Source organism: Nerophis lumbriciformis, linkage group LG13, assembly GCF_033978685.3.
Source record: "Nerophis lumbriciformis linkage group LG13, RoL_Nlum_v2.1, whole genome shotgun sequence".
Classification (NCBI taxonomy): Eukaryota; Metazoa; Chordata; class Actinopteri; order Syngnathiformes; family Syngnathidae; genus Nerophis; species Nerophis lumbriciformis.
This window is the reverse complement of record NC_084560.2, coordinates 20792418-20818959: the sequence shown is the minus strand read 5'-3', so window position 1 is coordinate 20818959 and position 26542 is coordinate 20792418. Positions and strand designations below refer to the sequence as shown.

At 40.8% G+C, this 26542-nt stretch overlaps 1 long non-coding RNA gene across 1 annotated transcript in view; it reads right to left on the bottom strand.

Annotated features, from left to right (window-relative positions):
* Nucleotides 1–12063, bottom strand: part of LOC133613227 (uncharacterized) — an 84581-nt gene extending 72518 nt beyond the window's left edge. The window contains exon 1 of the long non-coding RNA XR_009816426.1: nucleotides 11903–12063. This is a non-coding gene — a long non-coding RNA (uncharacterized lncRNA). The remainder of the gene's footprint in view (nucleotides 1–11902) is intronic.
* Nucleotides 12064–26542: the final 14479 nt, after the last annotated feature.

Here is a 26542-nt window from a genome sequence, read left to right as displayed (position 1 = left end):
AACTCATAAATCTCCAAAGAAGCCTTCCAAAAAATGAGAAAGATGTCATATAAAAAAATGCAGACTTATTCCAGACAAAAGAAATAACTCTACCACCCCCCCGGCCTTCATTCCCCATGTGTAAATCGTGTTTAGTTATTTAATTCTACAGTTTGTGACCTGGTGGTGGCCATCACTGCACATGAGAGGAATTACAAAAGCCTCTCAGTCACAGCAGCCCAGCTTCCTCTAGCATGGCAGCATTTGTCATTGCCAAAACAGCAGAGTTTAATTAAGTGTTGTGAGCAGCCTAGTGAGAAACACACTTTAAATTAAAACCTCCCAACACGCCGCTATTGGTTCTTTACCTTCTCGGGCAATCAGCGGGGTACACGGCATAAATTTATATCTCTCGGGGGGTGGGGGGGGAAGGCAGCTGCTGTACCTCCAGCCACTCATAAACGTCTCGCCTCCCCGAGAGCAATCGCCGTTATAGAACATTTCATTAAAACCCCAGTTTGGAAACAGTGAGTCAATGAAAGTCATAATTAATGCCCCTTTTTAATTGGACATATTATTTAGTCTTTATTTACAGGTATGCTAATACATGCGAAATCGCTCAAAATATTGTCTTATTCGAGGCAATAGCATGTTCAAGGTATTACAAGCTATTGTTAGTATTGCCAGATGTATAGTAATTCTCAAAGCTGGTGTGGGGTCGATTCCCACTCATTATCCATGCACCAGTCCCTGAGGGATACAAAGTACTCTAATGGTCCTGAAGGCTGGAAAGATACATACTGTACCATAAGTACATTACAGTTTCATAAGTAAATAAATGAGGTCTGTCAAAGTTAAAGTGATATTGTATTAACCAACGTTTCCTCTAATGGCACTATTTTTTTTTTTTTAATCGTGCGATTAACTTCTGTTTGACCTTGAGCGATGGAAAAACTACACCAGTGTTTTTCAACCACTGTGAATTATCTAATTTCACCTATATGGGTTAAAAATATTCTTTGCAAACCAGTAATTATAGTCGGCAAATGATGTGTTGTTGTTGAGTGTCGGTGCTGTCTAGAGCTCGGCAGAGTAACCGTGTAATACTATTCCATATCAGTAGGTGGCAGCCGGTAGCTAATTACTTTGTAGATGTCGGAAACAGCGGGAGGCAGGGTGCAGGTAAAAAGGTATCTGGTGCAGGTAAAAAGGTATCTAATGCTTAAACCAAAAATAAAAAAATGGTGAGTAGCCCTAAGAAAAGGCATTGAAGTTTAGGGAAGGCTATGCAGAACTAAACTAAAACTGAACTGGCGACAAAGTAAACAAAAACAGAATGCTGGACGACAGCAAAGACTGACTGTGGAGCAAAGACAATGTACATCCGAACATGACATGACAATCAACTATGTCCCCACAAAGAAGGATAAAAACAACTGAAATATTCTTGATTGCTAAAACAAAGTAGATGCGGGAAATATCGCTCAAAGGAAGACATCAAACTGCTACAGGAAAATACCAACAATAAGAGAAAAAGCCACCAAAATAGGAGCGCAAGACAAGAAGTAAAACGCTCCACACAGGAAAACAGCAAAAAAGTCCAAATAAGTCAGGGTGTGATGTGACAGGTGGTGACAGTACACCTACTTTGAGACAAGAGCCTATAGTGATGCATAGTTGGTTATGGTTTAAAGTCATATCCAACAATTGCGACAACGACTTTTTACTATCAACTGAGTTTCGTTTTTTAATGATTTCTGCTGGTGGTGTGCCTCCGCATTTTTTTAACGCAAAAATGTGCCTTGGCTCAAAAAAGGTTGAAAAACAGTGAACTACACAAAGTACACAGAACAATAATTATAACGAACATTTTGATTTTTTTTTTTGGATTTTTTATTTTTTTTGGATAAAGATTATTTATGTATTTATTTATTTATTTATTTATTTTATTATTATTTTTTGTCCTGTCCAGCTTCTCAGGCAAATCATATAGTTGACACAGATGCCCATATCGGCTGTTCAGATTTACTTTACAAAAGAGAAGTGTGGGATACTTCTCTTGTTGCCTTATTTGTGTTTGACTTTATTAAATGGATTTATATTATTATTTGGTGCAGCCGGGCCGGAGCAGGAGGGGATAGAAAGAGAAAAAAAAGGAAGACAGAGGGGGAAATTGTGGGGATAAGAGGGGGATAAGACAGAGAGAGAAAAACAACAGCAAACACAACAATAACAACAACAACAACAACAACAATAAAGCAACATCAGCAAATAGGATATGTACAAATACGATGGTAAAAGTGATAGCAAAGAAGCAGTTAGCGAAATAAATAATAATATAGAAATGACAATGAGCATTATTACACTACAAATGGAGCAATACAAATACCAATAGAAATAGCACTATTGATAATGAACAATACCAATCATTTACCTCTATTATCAACAATACAGTTGTTCAAAAGCAACAATACATATACGTAATGATAAGTAAAGATACAAAAGAATGCAGAAAAATGGAGGGGAAAGAAAGAAAAGCAACCTATATTAACCTTGTAGATTGTTATAGTAGTAATAGGTTAAGCTTTGTCAGTGTGCCATGTGTTACCCAGTTTACCCTAGGGCAACAACGTTAATATATGTTTGATGAAATGTTATTATGTGCATGAGTGTATGTATGTATATGTACTTGTATATGTACAGTGTGTGTATATGTATGTTTGTACAGTGAATGTATATGAACAGTGTGTGTATATGTATGTTTGTACAGTGAATGTGGGTGTGGTTGTACAAACTTTGAGTATGTAGGTATGTACTGTATTTGTGTATGTATGTGGGAGCGTAGGTACCTATGTTTGTATGTATGTATGTATGTACGTATGAATAACGGTGTATATGTGAGTATATTTGTATTTGATTATTTATGTATTTAATATTTGTTTACTTACCATTGGTATATTATTTATGCATTATTTATTTATTCACTGTTCTGTTACAGATAACAAGGGAATGGGATAAAAAATTGCTATGGTATGAAAAGGGGTAGGATTAAATAAGCTCAGCTTCTTCCTACTCCTTTTCGGACGTGCTGCAATGAAACAACTGGAAATGTGTGATGCGTTACATTGTATCGTATGCATGTTCCAAATAAACTGAAACTGAAACTGAACTGAACACTGTTCTGGCTGATGTTAAGTCCAAGGAACAAATTAAGCGCATACATTGACAAAGAAAAAGGTATATTCAATAATACTTTTCGCTTCCAAGCCCTGGCAGGTCGCTCTCTCCGCAAAAAAGTTATGTTCATCCACATAGCTGTGTGTTATCGGCAGAGTTTCTGGCCATTAGCAGCAATGTTGCCAAGTCCGTATATTACAATCACGTTTTTTTATAAAGTCGTGTGGTTGCTTATTTCGGCTTGCATTTCTGTCCCCACAACAAAGCAAAAAACGACGGTGCCAGTAGGTACAGTATGAAAGGGATTCATATATTCCTGGGTAAATCTAGGGTTAGAGGAAGACTGGAGGTCAATCGTTTTGCAATGCAGTCTACGGAAAATGACGGAGAGCGCCACTCTACAGAGCAACTGACGCTGTGGTCAAAGTTGAAATTGCCACAAAGCACATTTTAAGATATTCAACACTCTACTACCATCTGAGACGAGAGTGATAATTACTGTCAATATTAGTGGGGAAAATTTAACAACTATTTACGAATTAATTAATCTCAATATTTCATAATGAGAGAAAGAGAGAGCACGAAAGGATTGGATTAGACCCCAGGTGGAAAATGGCTTGCGTCTGTCTGCCTTGTGTGTGTGTGTGTGTGTGTGTGTGTGTGTGTGTGTGTGTGTGTGTGTGTGTGTGTGTGTGTGTGTGTGTGTGTGTGTGTGTGTGTGTGTTCTTGTATGTCTACCTTTCTTGAGACATCAACAAGGAAAAGTACCTTCCAAATGCGGACCGGTGAACAAGTTAGGACATAAATCATGGTCCCACAACGGAAAACCATTGTATCTAATAGATCATGTCTCATTTGCACCCCTGGTGGTGAAATCTACCAAAATTTGGGTGGTCCCAAAAAGGAGGGATTTTTCAAATTGACTGTGTGTCGGTTTTAAAAGTGTTCCCCCTCTGGTCAACATATGAAATAACAAGTGTGTGTAAACATTTGAAGTGCTCCCCCTTTGGCCGACATATGTAATAACAAGTGTGTGTAAGAAATTGAAATGCGCCTCCTTTGGCCAAAAGTAATGAAACAAATAAAATTAAAGCTGCAAGCAGCAATGGACGGGACCGACTTTGACGGCACATAAAATCCAAACCGGAGCAGTAATTAAAACTCTTTGGTCAACTTTTAATCACAAGGGTTCAATGTCTCTCCAGTGCTCGTTTGAAGCCGACACAATAAACGCGCTCAGAGGAGATAATATTTGAAAAAAGGTGACCGGTTTTTACAAAACTTTTGTTTTGAAGGGGGAATTGCAAACTTTCTGTTGATTTTTGCTGGAGGTTGTCAGTATATGAAATGTAGGTCTAAGTGAGACCTACATAGAGGTTTTTGTTTCATGTCTCTAAGACATTCTTACAGGAAGTTACAGGCAGTTTTGTCTGAGTTTTCTTCCTAGGTGCAGTTGTGTCTGTGTTTTCTTCCTAGGAGGCGCTAGAGCGCAATTTTGAGTTTTGGGGTTGGGTTTTTTATTAGATCGCAATTTTTGTGTCCAGTATAGTGAGTGTGTGTGTGTCCAGTATGGTTAGTTTTGAAGCTTGTTAAGGGGGTCAAATTACAGCTCAAAGAGGCCAAAGTGACTGTTTTTACTAACATTTTGTTTTGAAGGGGGAATTGCCAATTTTCTGTTAATTTTTGCTGAAGGATGTCAATGTATGAAGTTTAAGTCAGACCTACATAGAGGTTTTTGTTTCATGTCTCTACGACATTCCTACCGGAAGTTACAAGCAGTTTTGTCTGGGGAGCGCTAGAGCGCAATTTTGAGTTTTGGGGTTTGATTTTTTGATGAGATCGCAATTTTTGCCAGTCCTGATGTGTGTGTCAAATATGGTGAGTTTTGAAGCATGTTAAGGGGGTCAAATTACAGCTCAGAATAATAATAATAAAACACACAAAATACAATAGGGTCCTCTGTCCCAAAGGGACATTGCTGTCCCTAATAAATACTGTATGTATATAGAGACATACTGTAATAACTTGAAGCAAATCATGAAGATTAAAAACAAAAAACAAAAACAAAAACAAAATTAAGAAAAATAAAAGCTTACCTTTTTTATATTTGCATAGTTTGAATATATTATTAATGTTGTAAATGCAAGTATTTATATATCTAGAAAGGGAGGTCCTAAGGAGGTAGGCATTTTTCAGAGGTCTCAAGAAGGTATTGAATACAATGTGTGTGTGTGTTTGTCTGTTTTGTGTCGAGCTGTTAAAAAAAGCATAATAAACAAACATTTGCATAAATCTAACAAATTGCCTATTGCATCTTGGGTGCATATTTTAACAAGGTACGCTTATTGATGATTAAAAAACATATATTTGTGACCAATCACGATTAATTATGAGTTAACTATAGACAAAATCTGATTAATAATGATTAAATATTTTAACAGTTTGACAGCTCTAATAAATATAAATGTTTTTATACAGACCTTTTTTACTGTAACAGTCCCCTTGCATTGGGGCCAAGTGGGGCAGTGATCCAGCAGATGATTTGGCTGTGGCGATAATAAGCTTGCTGTCGGTGTTGTTTGCACCACTTTGCCACCGAAAGGATTGAATTAATACAGTAGCATTATTTTTAAATCATACAAGTCAAACATGTTTATGATTGTTCAGACTTGGCGGAGATCTCGACTGTTCTAGTGATGTCAAAAAACTACCCAGTAAGAAAATACGTTCAAAATCACATTTGTGGTACTTTACGTTAAAATCAGCCTTGACTAGAAAACATGACTTTTAAAAAGTGACGGAATCGGCCGCAAAAAGGCTCACCGATGGCACAAACATTGGAACGAGTTCAAATGAGCCTTAAAACAAAGGTGGAAGTGGAGTCTCCACCGTGTTTTATGACATTTCCTTGCGCCCCCGATTCTGCCGCTCGTACATCTGACTGATCCGACAGCTATTACAAGTTCTAGGTTTATTAATGAGAGCGTGCAGAGCCGAGGTGCACAATGGGAGCGCTGTAATTCCTCGCTAAGATTGTCACGTTAACGCTGTTGACTGATCCGCACAACAGCTGGCTGAGAGGACCTCGGAGCAGCAGCCTTGTAAAGCCAAGAGGAGGCCTTGACTCGCCCTTCTTAGCAGGCTTGTTCGTACTGGATCGGGCAACCTATACAAGGCGCTAAATTGGATGAAACATCTTGAGTTTGGAGTGTTTGAACTTATACAACCTCCAGCATAGTTTACGGGCATTGGAAACTTACTTTCAATTGGTACATCCACCAAAGAGGTTCGGTTTGCAAGTTAATATTTGTGGCTTTGACTGTTTATCCTCTATTGTATTATGAACATCCTATTATTGGTTTTTAGTATGTATTTATTATAATAAAAAAAAACAAAAAAAAAACAACTAAAACATAATTTACACAATGTTCATTATTAAATTTGACAACTGAAATCCAATTTTGGCAAAATGTCACCCAGATTGCTGGATGTTTTTCCCTCCTACTCGCATTAGGGCCCCCTAAGTCGTTTGACCCCTTAAACCAGGGGTCGGCGACCTTTACCACTCCAGGAGCCAATTTGACCAGTTTCACAAATTAAAGAAAACAATGGGAGCCACAAAAATCTTATGAAATTTAAAATGAAATAACACTGTATACAAAGTTTTTTTTTTGTTTTGTGCTATGTATAAACCAAGGGTCTCAGACACGCGGCCCTCACCTTAATATGAAATTTGAACGTTATTGCGGCCCACAAGTTTTCTATGAATGGCGCTTGACAGCGTAATACTTGTAATCCCTCTCGATTTTTCCGGCAGACCACAAATTTTAAGGCAACTATTCTCTTGAACGTGCCGTGATTGTACAGCATTTAGCGCCCACTACAACCAGCGTGCCGGCCCAGCCACACGTAGTATGGGGCGGTCAACTTTAACACTCTTACTAATAATGCGCCACACTGTGAACCCACACCAAACAAGAATGACAAACACATTTCGGGGGAACATCTGCACCTTAACACAACATAAACACAACAGAACAAATACCCAGAATCCCATGCAGCCCTAACTCTTCCGGGATACATTATACACCCCCGCTACCAAACCCCGCCCAACTCAACCGACGCACGGAGAGGGGGAGGGGGGCGGGTGATGTGTGGGGGAGCAGGGTTGGGGTGGGGGCGGGGTTTGGTGGTAGCAGGGGTGTATAATGTAGCCCGGAAGAGTCAGAGCTGCATGGGATTCTGGGTATATGTTCTGTTGTGTTTATGTTGTGTTAAGGTGCAGATGTTCTCCCAAAATGTGTTTGTCATTCTTGTTTGGTTTTGGTTCAAAGTGTGCCGCATTATTAGTAAGAGTCTTAAAGTTGTTTTATATGGCCACCGTCAGTGTAACCTGTGTGGCTGTTGACCAAGTATGCCTTGCTGTCACTTACGTGTTCAAGTAGAAGATGCATAAAACAATAGGCTGCGTTAGCACGCTGTTTGTACAGACTGTAAAGTGCGCTAAATGCTATACCATCATGGCACGCCCTTAGTATTATTGTTAGAGTGAAAATCGGTGAATATTAATCCCGAGAGTTTACTACGAGAGGCACAGAAATCTCCCGGGAAAATACGGCAAGTATGCAGTATGCAGCTGAGCCGCATCAGAGTGATCAAAGAGCCGCATGCGGCTCCGGAGCCGCGGGTTGCCGACCCCTGCCTTAAACGAATAATTATTTAGCCTGAGCCCCGTGTCAGCCACACTAAATCAGCGTTTAAATTTTTACACTGGTAAGTCAACCGTCTAATTCTTCAATCTCCGGCCCATAGCTTTGTATGGACTCATTGATCGTTTAAAAACTGAGTTCGGAGAGGAAGTGACGTCAGAAAGACCACACCCACACTTCCTACTTCATAATAAAGCGGTTTTGTAGCTCGGAGCTAACCACTGGAAATATGGAGGCGAGTCATCCAGACATGCCCGTGTTTCTCCTTCTTCTACATGTACAGACGCTTGTGGAAATCACACATGAATACCTTAAGAGAAAGCGATTGCAGCTATTTGGGATACAACACTTCTTAAACGGCGAGAGAACTTTCCAATGTCCGGCCGGGTCAGCTGTGATGCTACTTAGTAAAAAACCTCGTCCATTTGTCGTAAGAGAGACAAGGAGAATGCGGGCTCCCGTGGATGTGATAAAAAAGGTAGCGTGTGCTTTGTATTACCTGGCCGTCGAGGAAAACGGCGAATGTTTTTTGACTAGCAAAGCCGACTGTCAGAATGTCCGCCATGTACAAACGTTTGTATGGGGGGGGCTAAGCCAGCTAAGGTTATCCAGGGTAAAACCTTATCCTTGTCCACACACACACAATGGTCGTTTAAGACCCCTTCCCCTCCCCCCGTCAGCCGGCGCAACGTGACCTAGTACGCATGCGCAGAAAATGCGCACGTCATAGTCACCTCCAGTGTTGCTTTGTGTGCAAGTTCTTAAATGTAACTTATCTGAACAATATCCAGTGTTGTGGTATTTCAATTAACTGGAATCCAGTGTGCTGTGGGGCCCTATTGTAGTGAATCACACCTGAGCCATCATAAATTAATCAAATCTTTATTGGACATGAATGTACACCATGTGACAAAGAATATTTGACAACAATCAATCTAGGGATCTAGATATCTGGTCAGGACACTCCTCACTCTTTTGCCTTCACTTTCATGGTCCATTCGTTTTTGGTGACTTTATATACGTTGAGTCCGCGACATACGTTTGTACATGGCAGACAATAACTGATACAGTCTGCTTTGCCAGTCCAAAAGCATTCTATGTTTTCCGTAGTCTTCCCTCGACGGTCAGGTAATACAAAGCACACGCTACCTTTTTTATCACATCCACAGGAGCCCGCATTCTCGTTGACTCTCCTCCGACAAATGGAAACAGTTTTTGGCTAAGTAGAATCACAGCTGACCTGGACATTGGAAAGTTCTCTTGCCGTCTGAGAAGTGTTGTATCCCAAATAGCTGCAATCGCTTTCTCTTAAGGTATTCATGTGTGATTTCCACAAGCGTCTGTACATGTAGAAGAAGGAGAAACACGAGCATGTCTGGATGACTCGCCTTCTTATTTCCAGTAATTAGCTCCGAGTTACAAAACCGCTTTATTATGAAGCTGACTGTGGCCCGTTCTTTCTGACGTCACTTCCGGTGTGGGGCGCGGTCTTCAATCAATCAATCAATAAATGTTTACTTATATAGCCCTAAATCACGAGTGTCTCAAAGGGCTGCACAAGCCACAACGACATCCTCGGCTCAGATCCCACATCAGGGCAAGAACAAATTCAAAACTGGGATTACAATGAGAAACCTTGGAGGGGACATATATAAGGGGACATATATATATATATAATTTTTTTTTTCTAGATATATGCATACATATATATATATATATATATATATATATATATATATATATATATATATATATATATATATATATATATATATAAACGTTTGTATATGTATATATATATATACGCCCGATTGTAGCTGAGATAGGCTCCAGCGCCCCCCGCAACCCCAAAGGGAATAAGCGGTAGAAAATGGATGGATGGATGGATATATATATATATATATATATATATATATATATATATATATATATATATATATATATATATATATATATATATACATACATATATATATATATATATATATATATATATAATCTATCTATATATATATATATATATATATATATATATATATATATATATATATATATATATATATGTATGTGTGGGAAAAATCACAAGACTATTTCATCTCTACAGGCCTGTTTCATGAGGGGGGGTACCCTCAATCATCAGGAGATTTTAATGGGAGCATTAAAATCCTATGTAGGATTAACCGAGGGAGAATTCAAAACCAGATGGAACAATCACAAGGCTTCTTTCAGGAACAAAAACCTGCGAAATACCACAGAACTCAGCAAACACATTTGGGACCTCAAAGACAATAATGTTGAATATTCAATAACATGGCAAATTCTTGCATCCAGCACACCTTACAATAGTGGTAATAAAAGATGCAACCTATGCTTGAAAGAGAAACTGTTTATTATTTACCGTCCAGACCTGTCATCCCTCAACAAGCGCAGCGAAATTGTAACAGCATGCCGCCATAGACGGAAACACCTCCTAGGTAACACATGAGCCAATCACCACGCCCCTACGCCAGCCTGTACCCACCCACTCTGTGCCCTATACAAACCATGGTATGCGAATGCTCCCATTAAAATCTCCTGATGATTGAGGGTACCCCCCCCTCATGAAACAGGCCTGTAGAGATGAAATAGTCTTGTGATTTATTTTCCCACACATACATATATTGCGCTCTACTACGGTATCGAGCACTATTTTTTGGATAACCTTATTAAGACATATATATATATATATATATATATATATATATATATATATATATATATATATATATATATATATATATGTATATGTATATATATATATATATATATATATATATATATATATATATATATATATATATATATACATACATATATATATATATATATATATATATATATATATATATATATATATATATATATATATATATATACATACATATATATATATATATATATATATATATATATATATATATATATATATATATATATATATATATATACATATACATATATATATATATATATATATATATATATATATATATATATATATATATATATATATATATATATATATATATGTCTTAATAAGGTTCCATAACCATCACCCAACCATGCAAATTTTGCATTTCCTTTGGAAATCGAGGTCCCAGAGTCTGGAGGAAGACAGGAGAGGCACAGGATCCACGTTGCCTGAAGTCTAGTGTAAAGCTTCCACCATCAGTGATGGTTTGGGGTGCCATGTCATCTGCTGGTGTCGGTCCACTCTGTTTCCTGAGATCCAGGGTCAACGCAGCCGTCTACCAGCAAGTTTTAGAGCACTTCATGCTTCCTGCTGCTGACCTGCTCTATGGAGATGGAGATTTCAAGTTCCAACAGGACTTGGCGCCTGCACACAGCGCAAAATCTACCCGTGCCTGGTTTACGGACCATGGTATTTCTGTTCTAAATTGGCCCGCCAACTCCCCTGACCTTAGCCCCATAGAAAATCTGTGGGGTATTGTGAAAAGGAAGATGCAGAATGCCAGACCCAAAAACGCAGAAGAGTTGAAGGCCACTATCAGAGCAACCTGGGCTCTCATAACACCTGAGCAGTGCCAGAAACTCATCGACTCCATGCCACGCCGCATTAACGCAGTAATTGAGGCAAAAGGAGCTCCAACCAAGTATTGAGTATTGTACATGCTCATATTTTTCATTTTCATACTTTTCAGCTGGCCAACATTTCTAAAAATCCCTTTTTTGTATTAGCCTTAAGTAATATTCTAATTTTGTGACACACGGAATTTTGGATTTTCATTTGTTGCCACTTCAAATCATCAAAATTAAATGAAATAAACATTTGAATGCATCAGTCTGTGTGCAATGAATACATATAATGTACAAGTTACACCTTTTGAATGCAATTACTGAAATAAATCAAGTTTTTCAAAATATTCTAATTTACTGGCTTTTACCTGTATATATATATATGGGGACGGCATGGCGCAGTGGAAGAGTGGCCGTGCGCGACCCGAGGGTCCCTGGTTCAATCCCCACCTAGTACCAACCTCGTCATGTCCGTTGTGTCCTGAGCAAGACACTTCACCCTTGCTCCTGATGGGTGCTGGTTAGCGCCTTGCATGGCAGCTCCCTCCATCAGTGTGTGAATGTGTGTGTGAATGGGTAAATGTGGAAGTAGTGTCAAAGCGCTTTGAGTACCTTGAAGGTAGAAAAGCGCTATACAAGTACAACCCATTTATCATTTATCATTTATATACATACAGGTTAACATTTTTATATATATATATATATATATATATATATATATATATATATATATATATATATATATATATATATATATATATATATATATATAGCCGCAACCTCCAGCCAGACCACCACCACCTGCTCCATATACACAGTATAGGCCAAAAGTTTGAACACACCTTCTCCTCATTCAATGCGTTTTCTTTATTTTCATGACAGCTTCAAACACAACTGTGAGGTGAAAACCATTTCAGGTGACTACCTCTTGAAGCTCATCGAGAGAATGCCAAGAGTGTGCAAGCAGTAATCAGAGCAAAAGGTTGCTATTTTGAAGAAACTAGAATATAAAACATGTTTTCAGTTTTTTCACCTTTTTTTTTATTAAGTACATAACTCCACATGTGTTCATTCATAGTTGTGATGCCTTCAGTGACAATCTACAATGTAAATAGTCATGAAAATAAAGAAAACACTGAATGAGGAGAAGGTGTGTCCAAACATGTATATATATATATATATATATATATATATATATGTATATATCTATGTATCAGTGATTATTCACAATGAATTATGATTCCTTTAATTAATTGTTATGACATATTTTAAATGTTTCACAGGTCTACCTTTAAGATAACATTGGACCTACATGCTGGAATCAACAACATACACAAATTATATTCATATTCAATAATGCAACATTTCCTTTAAGCTCGAGCAATACCAGTGGAACCAACTTTTTGTTGATCATTTAAGGAGGCTCCTCTGCTTTTCCTCTTTGGAACACATAATGATGTATGACCAGTTGTACACAACTATAGTTAATGTACACTATTAGCTCTGTATTTAAACACGATCATGTAAATGATTCACACATTGATTTATTGATGTTAATTCAAGTGTTTCACAAATTAATCACAGCAAAGAAATTAATATACTGCATTTTATGAGCTGTTGTGTGATCAACTAATGACGAGAATTAATCAACTTTAATAAGAATGCAAACACTATTGTTGAGTTAATTTGTCACTTTGTAAGAGGGGGGAATACACACACGCATCTACTGACCAAAGAGACCAAAATTATATTGAACTTGTTTTGCCGTTCATTCAGACGTGATCATTTTAATCTCAGACAACCATATTTAATTATTTTTAAGGCTTCAGGATCATGAAGTTTGTTTAGTCATTTAAATTCTCAGTAGTAGAACCGTTGGCTGTTTTCCGGGAACATTTTAAGAAACGGTTCCCCTAAAACATCTAAAAATGCACATTATCTATGATTTATGTATGAAAAAATATACATTTGACATTTAAAATTAGTTGGTTTTTTTTGCAGTTTTTGGATTCCACTCACACCCTAAATGTCATATTCAAAGGGAATAGACCCCAACTCTGTCCTGCATTTTGTTTATATTTGCCCAATAAAGTATAACTTTACTAAGAGGAGCAATAAACCTGTTTTCACTCTCTGCTCGGAGTAAACACCACAATGGCGTGGCACTCTGGAGAGCCATTTAAGTACTTCATTAGTGGCCTATGTCATGTCTTTAAAGTATTGATCCCTGCAGTCAATAGAAAAATAACAACCCTGTTATAAAGTACTAGTCCGTGGCGATGGGCAACATAAATTATTTAAAAAGGGCAGATTCACAGTGGACGTGGAGCCATCAATCATCAGATATGGCAATGACAAAAAGCAGTGCTTCACATGTCCCCTCCATCTCCCCACAGAACAATTCTATCAGCCAGGTGGCTGTGACGAGGCACCATGACCCGGTGTCACTCGCATTGTTGCTGCCGGCTTTGAAGGGATGCACTCGCCGCTCTGCCCCGGAATGGGATGGCTAAATAGATTCTCTGTGTTGGGCGCCGGCGCCGCTCTCGGCCCACACTTCAATTTGTCTCACAATAAAAGGTGAACAGAGAAGTTGGAGTTTCCCCAAACAATGGATGAATTTTTTATCAAAGGGGCTGAATTGAGTGCAACTGCAGGTGTCGCTATTCATAGCATTTCCCATAAACACAATAGACCTATGTGAGCCAGAGTTCCCACATAATAGATGTTTGATAATATTATTAGGATCTAATTTGAGCAATCAATAAATCAATCAAAGTTTATTCATACAGCCTTTAACCATAAGTGTCTCAAAGGGCTGCACAAGCCACAACGACATCCTCGGCTCAGATCCCACATCAGGGCAAGAAAAAACTCAACCCGTTGATCTTGTGACTCAATCTCCGCCCCCAGTGACTCAAGCTCCGCCTCCAGTGAATCAAGCTCCACCCCCAGTGACTCAAGCTCGTCCCCCCCCAGTGATTATAGCTCCGTCCCCTATGACTCTTGTTCTGCCCACCGCTCTGGAATTTTTTTTCTGGCCCTCCTCAACAATCTCATGTTGGAGTGAGAAAAGTACTGTTTATACAGTCTAGAGAGGAGGAAGCCTCCCGCCTCCCACCCTTTGCGACTGTTTCGCATTTGGCAGGAAGCGCCTGGCATCCGCTTTTGTGGGGGGCGGGGGGGTGGTGCTGATGGCTATGCTGGTGGGGTGGCACAGCTGCGGCCAGCAAAACGGCTACCTTCTGCCAGACCACCACCACCTAGTCTTCGGCAGGCCAAGCCGCAACCTCCAGTCAGACCACCACCACCTGCTCCAAGACTGCTTCCCGTACCCGCTCCAAGGCTGGTACCCGTATCAGCACCCGCTCCAAGGCTGGTCACCGTACCAGCACCTAGAGTGGTCCCCGTACCAGCACCCAGACTGGTCCCCGTACCAGCACCCAGACTGGTCCCCTTGCCAGCACCCAGACTGGTCCTCGTGCCAGCACCCAGACTGGTACCCGTGCCAGCACCCAGACCGGTCCCCGTGCCAGCACCCAGGCCGGTCCCCATGCCAGCACCTCGGCGACCTCCTCAGCCTGCTTCTTCGTCTCTGGCTCCGACGACATCGTCCTCCTCGTCTCTGCCGGGGCTTTCCACCGCGCCGCCATCCTCCTCGTCTCCGGCAGGCCGTCCCCCTCATCTCCAGCATCGTCGCCTCCTCGACCTCCGGCTGGCCGGCCGCACAGGCGCCCATCAGGCGGCCACACTGATGGATAGTTTTGTATAACTATTGAAATATGTCACGAAGAAGCAAAAACCTATTAATCATCTGTATATGTAGACCAGTCAAGTAATGAAATGTTTGAGGACTGTATTAAAGAAATGTTTACATAAATCAGCCAAAAAGTTATTTTCTTCAACCTCTTAAACCCTAATAAGCAAAAAACCATTAATACCGTCTGAATTAAAATGTATGGCATGAGTTTAAATCCTTAAATCGCATAGCCAAGCAAAATCACAGAACACTGTGTCATGTTTCAAAATATATATTTGGTCATCCTATTAAAAAAAATACTTTAATTTGAAAAATTGTTACAAATAATTGGTTCATGGATTGCTAATATTCAGCATATCTGATCAAGTAAATTAGTCAAATACCAATCCCAATTTTTTCATTTTCTAGCATCGCATTATGGAGACACTAAAATACTTGCACTCTTACGGCATTATCTAATCATCCTATCATTTAAATAATATATTATAACACATAACATCATCCATAATAGCGAAAAAAAAAAAAAAAAAGATGTATATTTATAACATCTTAAAATGTCACACTGTTAATTGATTGATTGTCTAATACGATCAATATGTTTTTATTTCCTTTAATGCCCCATGTTAAACCCATTTTTCTTCAAAGTCCTTTAAGCTGACACCGACCTAAGCTGTAGTTGTGATCATGAAACATGTCCTTGGTCTCATATAAATCATCTTCAGCTGCATAAAGATATTCATAAGAGGACCTCATCAGAAACACATTACACATGAAACTATGAAAAAGGGAGTCAAGCAAATACAATTAAAAAAAACAAAGGGAGAGATACTTCAGTGTGTCTTTGAGTTGGGAAAAACTGACTTTGATTAATAATTGATTATAAAAAAGCCATGCTGCGTGAAAGGCAGGAAGTGGTGGCATTCTTGTGATTGGCCGAGCATTCAAACTGCACTTTGTTGTTTCAAACACTGCTGTCTGTGTGTGTGAGTGTATGAGTGTGTGTGTGCATGCATGTGTGTGTGTGTATTCACTTTGGCCCTGGGCCGCATTGATGTAAGTCGACATGCAGGATATGAATGACTACATCTAAGGGGCGTAATTGGTGCTATGCAGGAGCCTCCTACCTCGTTTCATTTAGTAACTTTGCTCTACACACATTTTGTGGGCGGTCTTATTTACGTGGCTCACCTTCGGCAGCGGCTTCTCCCCGTCATCTTTGTTGTAGCGGTGTAGCGTGCAAGGACGGGAGTGGAAGAAGTGTCAAAAGATGGAGCTAACTGTTTGAATGACATTCAAGGCAAGGCAAGGCAACTTTATTTGTATAGCACTTTTCATACACAAGGCAGACTCAAAGTGCTTCACAGAAAACAAAGTGAAAGGAAAGAAAATAAAAGCAAAATTGAAAATGCAGACAATAAAAATAAAAACAGTGCGGACGTTAAAAGTTAAAAAGATTAAAATATTTAGCTGAAAGCTAAGGTGAACATAAAAGTTTTCAGTGTAGTTTTAAAAGTAGTCAGAGTTGGGGAAAGTCTGACATCTTCAGGAAATGTATTCCAGCTATTTGTTGCATAGTGACTGAATGATGCTCTCCCTTCATTTGAGTTTACTCTGGGAACCCCTAATCAATCAATCAATCAATGTTTATTTATATAGCCATAAATCACAAGTGTCTCAAAGGGCTGCACAAGCCACAACGACATCCTCGGTACAGAGCCCACATAAGGGCAAGGAAAAACTCACCCCAGTGGGACGTCGATGTGAATGACTATGAGAAACCTTGGAGAGGACCGCATATGTGGGTAACCCCCCCCTCTCGGGGAGACCAAATGCAATGGATGTTGAGTGGGTCTGACATAATATTGTGAGAGTCCAGTCCATAGTGGATCCAACATAATAGTAAGAGTCCAGTCCATAGTGGGGCCAGCAGGACACCATCCCGAGCGGAGACGAGTCAGCAGCACAGAGATGTTCCCAACCGATGCACAGGCGAGCGGTCCACCCCGGGTCCCGACTCTGGAAAGCCAGCACTGCTCCTAGTGATGGGATCGGCAGTTCTTTTGACTGTACTGAATCACTAGAATCAATTCCTTAAATTGAGTCGTTCAAAAAATTTGTTCACCAAATCCCCCGCCCCCCTCCAAAAAAAAAAAAATAGGAGGGGGGGTGTGTGCGTAGTACAGTACAGTGCAGACATTCGCGGGAGAAGCAGCAAATAGGGTGAACACGAGTCCCTACACAGCTCTGTGTATGCAGTACACCATGCAGTGAGTGACTGACACAGCGCCACAGTCAGCACAGTTCAGTACGTGAACCTGAATCACTTCTGCAGCAGCAGTTCTGTGTGCAGGTCGGCGAATCATGAGTCAGTCAGTAACAGCTTCCCCAGCGGTAGATCTCAGTGTGTGTCAGTTCGCGAACGACACAAGCCCTCAGCACCCAATGAACGACGCGCACAGTGACTGAACAAGAGCCTCGATGTGACGTCCTCCTCCGCGACACAGTCAGTTCTCTGTGTCAGTAGGTTCGCGAGTCCTGATTCTGTCGTTCACTGAGTGATTCATGTCGTTAATCCGCGGTGAACGAATCGTTCGCTCAGTCCCTCCCCCCGCCCCCATGATGAGTAGCTGGCTGCGTCGTTCGCCGACGTCGCGGGTTCAGTGAGTCACAGAATGCGCCAGTTCCACTCATACCGGCATGGTCGCGGCGGAGCTCAACTGAACTGAGAAAGGAACGAATCAGTTCATGAAGTGATTCGGTTCAGTACGTTCACTCAAAAGATTTGTTCGTTCGAACGAATCGTTCGCGAATGACACAACATTACTTCATCCATGGCCACCGGACCTGTCCCCCCCCCCCCCCCACACACACACACACACACACACACACACACACACACAAGGGAGAGGGGAGCAGAGGAGAAAAGAAAAGCAACGGCAGATCAACTGGTCTAAAAGGGGGGTCTATTTAAAGGCTAGAGTATACAAATGAGTTTTAAGATGGGACTTAAATGCTTCTACTGAGGGAGCATCTCTAACTGTTACCGGGAGGGCATTCCATAGTACTGGAGCCCGAATAGAAAACGCTCTATAGCCCGCAGACTTTTTTTGGGCTCTGGGAATCACTAATAAGCCGGAGTTCTTTGAACGCAGATTTCTTGCCGGGACATATGGTACAATATAATCGGCAAGATAGGCTGGAGCTAGACCATGTAGTATTTTATACGTAAGTAGTAAAACCTTAAAGTCACATCTTAAGTGCACAGGAAGCCAGTGCAGGTGAGCCAGTATAGACGTAATATGATCAAACTTTCTTGTTCTGGTCAAAAGTCTAGCAGCCGCATTTTGTACCAATTGTAATCTTTTAATGCTAGACATAGGGAGACCCGAAACTACTACGTTACAGTAGTCGAGACGAGAGGTAACGGACGCATGAATAATGATCTCAGCGTCGCTAACAGATTGGTCTCAGAAGATCTTAGTGATCTAGAGGGCTGATCTAGTGGGAGCATATCGGTGATATACTTCGGCCCTAGACCATGTAGTGATTTATATGTGAGCAGGAGGATTTTGGAAATCAATTCTCTGATGTACAGTGAGCCAATGTAAAGATTTAAGAATTGGTGTAATGTGCTCACATTTTTTGGTCTTTGTTAGAACTCTAGCAGCAGCGTTCTGAACAAGCTGCCTGACAGTTTTTTTGGGAAGACCTGCAAGGAGACCATTACAATAGTCTAGCCTACTGGTAATAAAGGCATATACAAGTTTGTCTAAGTCTTGAGCTGACATGAGCCCTCTAAGTCTTGTTACATTTCTGAGGTGATAGTAGGCCGATTTTGTTACTGATTTGAAGTGACTGTCGAAATGTAAATCAGACTAATTCAGACTTTACTTCAATCAATAACGGAGCAGCATCTCTTCATCCGTGGCTCACTCGTGCAACAACAAGGCATACGGTACACTGTCGAGTTTTGAGGAAAAAAATAATAATTTAAGTGCACCTTATAGTCCGAAAAATACGATATACATATTTTAGCGGGATTTTGTACAAAAAGTAGGGCCTTGTAATTCGAAAAAATCTTTGTGAAGATTAGTGTTGAGAGTTGAAGACCACTGCAGAGATGTTGGTGCTATCAGAGTACATAACAGTTAATGCCTAATGTCAGCCCCCCACAAGGAACGATGCAGATCTGGATGTATTGGGGGGAGGCGGGCTTATGTCCGGTTCAGCAGAAACAGCAGGGGGCCAGAGCGACAGGCTAACTCTCTGTGATGGCCTCACGCCGTTTTGGCATGGTGACCAACCCTATATGACGCTAAGAAAGTTGCAGATTACAGGTTCAGCCTTCTTCTTCTTCTTAGCAACATCAGACGTGGACACTGTGGCCATGCCAGCATCACACCTGTCCCAAACCTGACTTAATAACAAGTTAATTGTGTTATTATTATCATCAAATGACAGCAGCAATTTTCATGAGGTTATTTTTTTTTTTATATAAGTCGGGCTGTCAAAGTACTATAAGTTCCTTTAACGGCGATAATTCTTTTAATGCGCAATTAACGTTTTGGACCCGCGGCTCGTTCCGTAGCTTGAGGAAATGTGTAATGGCGTCCAGCTCCTGTTGAGCCACAAGCTCGAAAATAGCAAGCAAAACTTCACAGAGAAACAGGGACTTTATGGAAAACTCAGATACATGGCAAGTCTCAGATCCATGGCAAGTCGTTCTCCGGAAAGACAAGACAATTTTACCTTCAATCGCCGTGAGACAACATCATTGGAGGGAACCCTGCTGCCGCGCATTGCTGCTTGTAATGAGGATACGCTTGTTATGTTTGCTAAAGTGGAGGTGACGTCAACTGACACCAGAGGGCAGTAATGTTCAATGATTTATTATATATATTTACCATATATATAATAATCAAACAATACAAATATAAACTAAGGAAATGGAGTGTGAACAAGATCCAAAAGTGTATGTGGTGTGTGGCTATGTGTGTTGGAGGAGAGGAAGGCAGGAAGACAGTCCGTTGGGCAGGCTGATGATCCAGGGCAGTAGCGAAGAGACAAGATCCGTTTCCAAGCGGGAGGTCGAGATCCAAGGGGCAGTCCGAGAAGCAGGGGAACGACGGCAAGGAAATGACGAGACACAGAACAACGTCAAACACAGGAACGGAGGTTGTACGCCAACAGATGACTATACTCCGGCACCGGCATGCCAAGTTGTCCAGGCTTATGAAGGCAGTTCCTTCATTACAGGCAGGTGTGCTGATTGCCGGTAAATGATTGCAGCTGTCAGCTTTGAGCCGCGGCCGTGGGCGTGTTCCAAGGTGCGACAAGCCGAGCGCAAGGATGAGGGCCCCCTGGCCGTGACAACGCTTATCATCGCCAATAAATGTTGTAGCTGTCATTTTAAACACGACTCATTTGGCCAAAATCCCTTGGAGGAGCTGGTTAAAGTACAACCTCTTTTTTCGCCGAAAAATGGAAGACGAAAACCAAGATGGTCGACTTCCTGTTCGATTTCAGGTATGGATTTCTGAGACTTTAATGTGTGTCCTTTCATGATAGACAATTCCCGTGATTTTCGTGTGGATACGTGAAACCGGTAGGAGGGGCACATTTTTTCAATTTTCAAAGGTGGTGCTAGAGATCCAATTTTGAAATTTCATTTGCGGCCAGTGTTGGGACTGTAACGCGTTACTGTAATGCCATTACTTTCGGTGGTAAATAGTAATCTAACGCGTTATTTTTTATATTCAGTAACTCAGTTATCGTTACTACATGATGCATTACTGCGTTATTTTACGTTATTTTTTATGTAGTATCGGCTAGAAACTGAGAAGATCTGAGTGTGTTTTATTGGCGCGCTGCAGAAGAGGTGACGGAGAAGAGGTGCGCTCTGTATGTGTGTGTATGTGTGTGTGGGGGAGGGGGCGTGTCTGTGTTTACATCATGGCGAAGTCGAAGCAGAGTTTCTTAACATGGAGATATTCTCACTACTTTTCTTTTGTCGACCACAAAGAAAAGAACATTTTAGTTACCGTAAATGTAAGTTGTGTCTTGGATCAAAGATCCTATCCTAGCAATTCAAATCTGCTGAAACAGCTACAAAAGCAACATGCTTCGACGAAGCTGGTAAAGAGAGACACACTTCACCTCCTAAGCAACAGCGGCTGGATTTTAACGAGACACTGCTAACCAGGACAACATTGAAATAGCCATTGCAGTGTGTGTGCTAGAAGACATGCAGGCTATTTCTACAGTGGAGTCACCTGCTTTCAGGCAGCTAATTAGCATGATACCGGGCGTCAAATGGCACCTAGACAGTGAGTACATAAAAATGGAAAGCGAGCTAAAGAAAACACTCCAAACTCTACCTCTGCTCATCATTCAGCACTGAAGGTACACACACTCTGTCAATTGTCTTATATACTGTTGCTGTTTCATTCTAGAATTCTACAGTGTTTGATTATCACACAACTCTAAATGTTTGGACTATAAAGTTCACAAACATAAAGAGGGATGCTAGTGGGCCAGGCCAATCTTTCCTTATCTCTAAACCAAAACTGGGTAAATGTGTAGAGTGTTCTGGTCTTCAGACATGATTTTATTTCAGAATTCCTTGACACAAAAAAATGCCTGGTTAGGCTTTGTGTATGTAGTGTGTGCCTTTCCTTGGTTTACTGCTATGTTGTTATTATGCTGTTTGTTACTTATGTATGTTATGTTGCAGCTATTTCAAATAGTTTTGTCAATTTGTTCTGGTCTCAAACAAATTGGCCCTTTGAAACATATCTTTGTCTTTGTGTGTTGTATGTAGACCACATTGCTTAGCAGAGTTCAGTGATGCAAATGCATGTCAAGTTGATCAACAGATTGTATTATTCTCCATTCCAGTCTTCTTTGCTACCACTGAGACAAGGTTTAATACTGCAGGTGAGCCTGCCACTGCCATCTACAGCCCACATTGGGTAATTACAGTTCACGACACAATATTACCATCACTATGGTATTCTTTTATAACCTGTTCTGATTGATAGCCCGCAATTACAGAATTTTTAACAGTCTGAATATTACATTTTATTAATAAATAGATAGAGAAGGTTTAAACGTTGTTATGCAGGGATCTGAATACCATTGACTTGTACAACATGTAAAGTACATAATATCAGAAACATTTATTCAGGTAGTAACAACATCACTTAACATCCTTGACAATCAAAGGATGATCTCAACAATCCACATTTGGTGTTGACTATAAAAAAATGGGACCCATTACCTCCCTGCTTGGCACTCAGCATCAAGGGTTGGAATTGGGGGTTAAATCACCAAAATGATTCCCGGGCGCAGCCACCGCTGCTGCCCACTGCTCCCCTCACCTCCCAGGGGGTGATCAAGGGTGATGGGTCAAATGCAGAGAATAATTTCGCCACACCTAGTGTGTGTGTGACAATCATTGGTACTTTAACTTTAACTTTTTAACTTTATTAATGTGTGAAACTGTAGCTCCTCTCCTCTAAATGCAAGTGCTCCTAAAGCAGGAATACAAATTCTGTATTTCTACAAAATATAGACTCTGGCAAGACACCAACACACTGCAGGTACTTTTTTTATTCTATTTAAAAGCGTGTTTACATCCTTTTTGTGTTGAGCTGTTTCAAAAAGCACAATGTTTAAAAATATTTAATTAAAGAAAATTAATTGTATTGGAAACGTACAAAATATATCTCTAGTGTATATTATAAATTATAAATGTAAATTACATCTATCTGGGAACCGCGATTCATTTTGAGTTAAGTATGAACAATGCGATTATCGCGATTAAAATATTTGAATCGTTTGCCAGCCTTAACTATAAGTAATTTGGCCCACTTACAATGAAAATACCCCAAAAATCTTGTTTTTCATGAGCTATGCAACATAATTTCATGATTAATACCTATGAATTTGCATTCTTAATAAATGACAGTATAATAAACACACACCTGGGGAGTCATAGTGTAACAACCTGGAATATACACTTGATGTGTGGCGTTGGAGTTCGAATTGATACCCAAATGTGTGGTATCATCCAAAACTAATGTAAAGTATCAAACAACAGAAGAATAAGTGATTATTACATTTTAACAGAATTTTAGATAGAACATGTTGAGAAAATAACCAGATATTAACAGTAAATGAACAAGTAGATTAATAATTCATTTTCTACCACTGTCCTTAATAACATTGACAAAATAATAGAATGATAAATGACACAATATGTTACTGCTTATGTCAGCAGCTCAATTAGAAATGGTAAATGGGTTATACTTATATAGCGCTTTTCTACCTTCAAGGTAATCAAAGCGCTTTGACACTTTTTCCACATTCACCCATTCACACACAAATTCACGCACTGATGGCGGGAGCTGCCATGCAAGGCCCTAACCACGACCCATCAGGAGCAAGGGTGAAGTGTCTTGCTCAAGGACACAACGGACGTGACAAGGTTGGTAGAAGGTGGGGATTGAACCATGAACCCTCAGGTTGCTGGCACGGCCACTCTCCCAACCTTCGCCACGCCGTCCCCTTGGAGCCTTTGTTTGTTTACTTACTACTAAAAGACAAGTTGTCTTGTATATTCACTATTTTATTTAAGGACAAAATTGCAATAAGAAACATATCTTTAAAGGCCTACTAAAATGCGATTTTCTTGTTTAAACGGGGATAGCAGGTCCATTCTATGTGTCATACTTGATCATTTCGCGATATTGCCATATTTTTGTTGAAAGGATTTAGTAGAGAACATCGACGATAAAGTTCGCAACTTTTGGTCGCTGATAAAAAAGCCTTGCCTGTACCGAAAGTAGCAGACGATATGCGCGTGACGTCACATGTGGAGCTCCCACATCCGCACATTGTTTACAATCATGGCCACCAGCACCGAGAGCGATTCGGACCAAGAAAGCGACGATTTCCCCATTAATTTGAGCGAGGATGAAAGATTTGTGGATGAGGAAAGTGAGAGTGAAGGACTAGAGGGCAGTGGGAGCGATTCAGATAGGGAAGATACTGTGAGAGGCGGGTGGGACCTGATATTCAGCTGGGAATGACTAAAACAGTAAATAAACACACGACATATATATACTCTATTAGCCACAACACAACCGGGCTTATATTTAATATGCCACAAATTAATCCCGCATAACAAATACCTCCCCCCTCCCGTCCATATAACCCGCCAATACAACTCAAACACCTGCACAACACACTCAATCCCACAGCCCAAAGTACCGTTCACCTCCCCAAAATTCATACAGCACATATATTTCCCCAAAGTCCCCAAAGTTACGTACGTGACATACACATAGCGGCACGCACGTACGGGCAAGCAATCAAATGTTTGGACGCCGCAGCTGCATGCGTACTCACGGTACAGCGTCTGCGTATCCAACTCAAAGTCCTCCTGGTAAGAGTCTCTGTTGTCCCAGTTCTCAACAGGCCAATGGTAAAGCTTGACTGTCATTTTTCGGGAATGTAAACAATGAAACACCGGCTGTGTTATCCAGCACAACAGTCAAGGGGTGCATTCTATTGCGGGGGTGCGTTATCCGACACAACACCTGCCGCAATACACCGCTTCCCACCTACAGCTTTCTTCTTTGCTGTCTCCATTGTTCATTGAACAAATTGCAAAAGATTCACCAACACAGATGTCCAGAATACTGTGGAATTTTGCAATGAAAACAGACGACTTAATAGCTGGCCACCATGCTGTCCCAAAATGTCCTCTACAATCCGTGACGTCACGCGCAGACGTCATCATACCGAGACGTTTTCAGCAGGATATGTCGCGCAAAATTTAAAACTGCACTTTAGTAAGCTAACCCGGCCGTATTGGCATGTGTTGCAATGTTAAGATTTTATCATTGATATATAAACTATCAGACTGCGTGGTCGGTAGTAGTGGGTTTCAGTAGGCCTTTAATGTACCGTAAGATTTTTTTTGTTAAAATAAAGACAATAATGACATTTTTTGTGGGTACCGGTACCAAAATATTGGTATCGGGACAACACTAATACACACACACCGAGCACCCACTGGCAGAAATGTAGATCGGCGCCTATGATAGGATAGACAAAATATACCTGTAAGCCTTGGCTTCAGCCTATTCCTTTTCCGGTCATTCATTTTCTTTTTGTGTGTGTATGTGTATGATTGTTAATATGTATAATCTGTGCTGTTAAATTGATCATACAAAATGGTTGATTATATGACGGAAATTAACTCATTTCAATTAATAGTGAGAATCTTTAATTTGTACTCATTATCAAAGCATGTGAAGGTGAAGTGTAATCCTGCCCAAGGCTCAAATAATATCAGTTTTATTACACTAATATTTATTGCAACAGCAGCAAAATGACAGCACCTCAGTGCAGCTCAGTGAAGCAGAATAGGAACAGAGGACGTCGCTACCGCTGTCTGCTCCCACTGTGCCGTGCCGAGTGGCCTCCGCGGACAAGCGATCATTGTGCGTTTCATTGAGACTCTATGTGGCACCTGCCTCCACAGGGGGGTCTGCACCACCAGCCCACAGGAGCATCGCTCGGCGGGAGGGCCTAGACCCGGTGCTTCCTCCCGAAGATGACCTCTGACACAGCCGGTCTGTGCTGGGCGGCCTTGGAGAGACAGTGGTGGGGATTCCTCTCCGGCCGAGCGGCAGGTTCTAATTGATGTGGCAGAGACGTCAGCACTAATCTTTTGCTCTCTGCTGGCCGCCCTGTAAGCCCCACACCCAGTCTACTCTGAGACCTGCATCTGTGGCTGCAGAGTCAATTAGATCTGGCCTGCCTGCTACCTGTTCACTGTAAATATATCTTCCGTGGACACACAACATGTTCGGTTATCTAGCCCTGACACATTCACGGGGGATTTCTTATTGCTGCGACATGGCTCTATCAGCACACGGACAGCTCGGCCGATATCTCAGCCTGCAGTCGCCCCGATGATTATTATATGCGGAATAACGGGACACTTGATTTTCATATTTGTATGGACAATTCATATCTCCCTCGGCATACCTTGGCTCCCACCGTGCATATGGACACAGCAATCAGAGTAAGGATACCATGACTAATTTGATGTGAATGGAGTCCAGTGTGAAGTATGTTGAGGTACTCTCACCCCTCAACAATGTCAGCAACTTTACTTTGGAGGACAGGCAATAACAGAGAATTGGCAGGGGATACTTGTAACTGCCTCAATGAGATCATAGCTTTTTGAACGGACGGAAATGATCGTGCAAAGCTTTTTAAAGAAACAGTGAAGAGCTGTCTTGAGAGACTTTTGAGAAGGACAAGA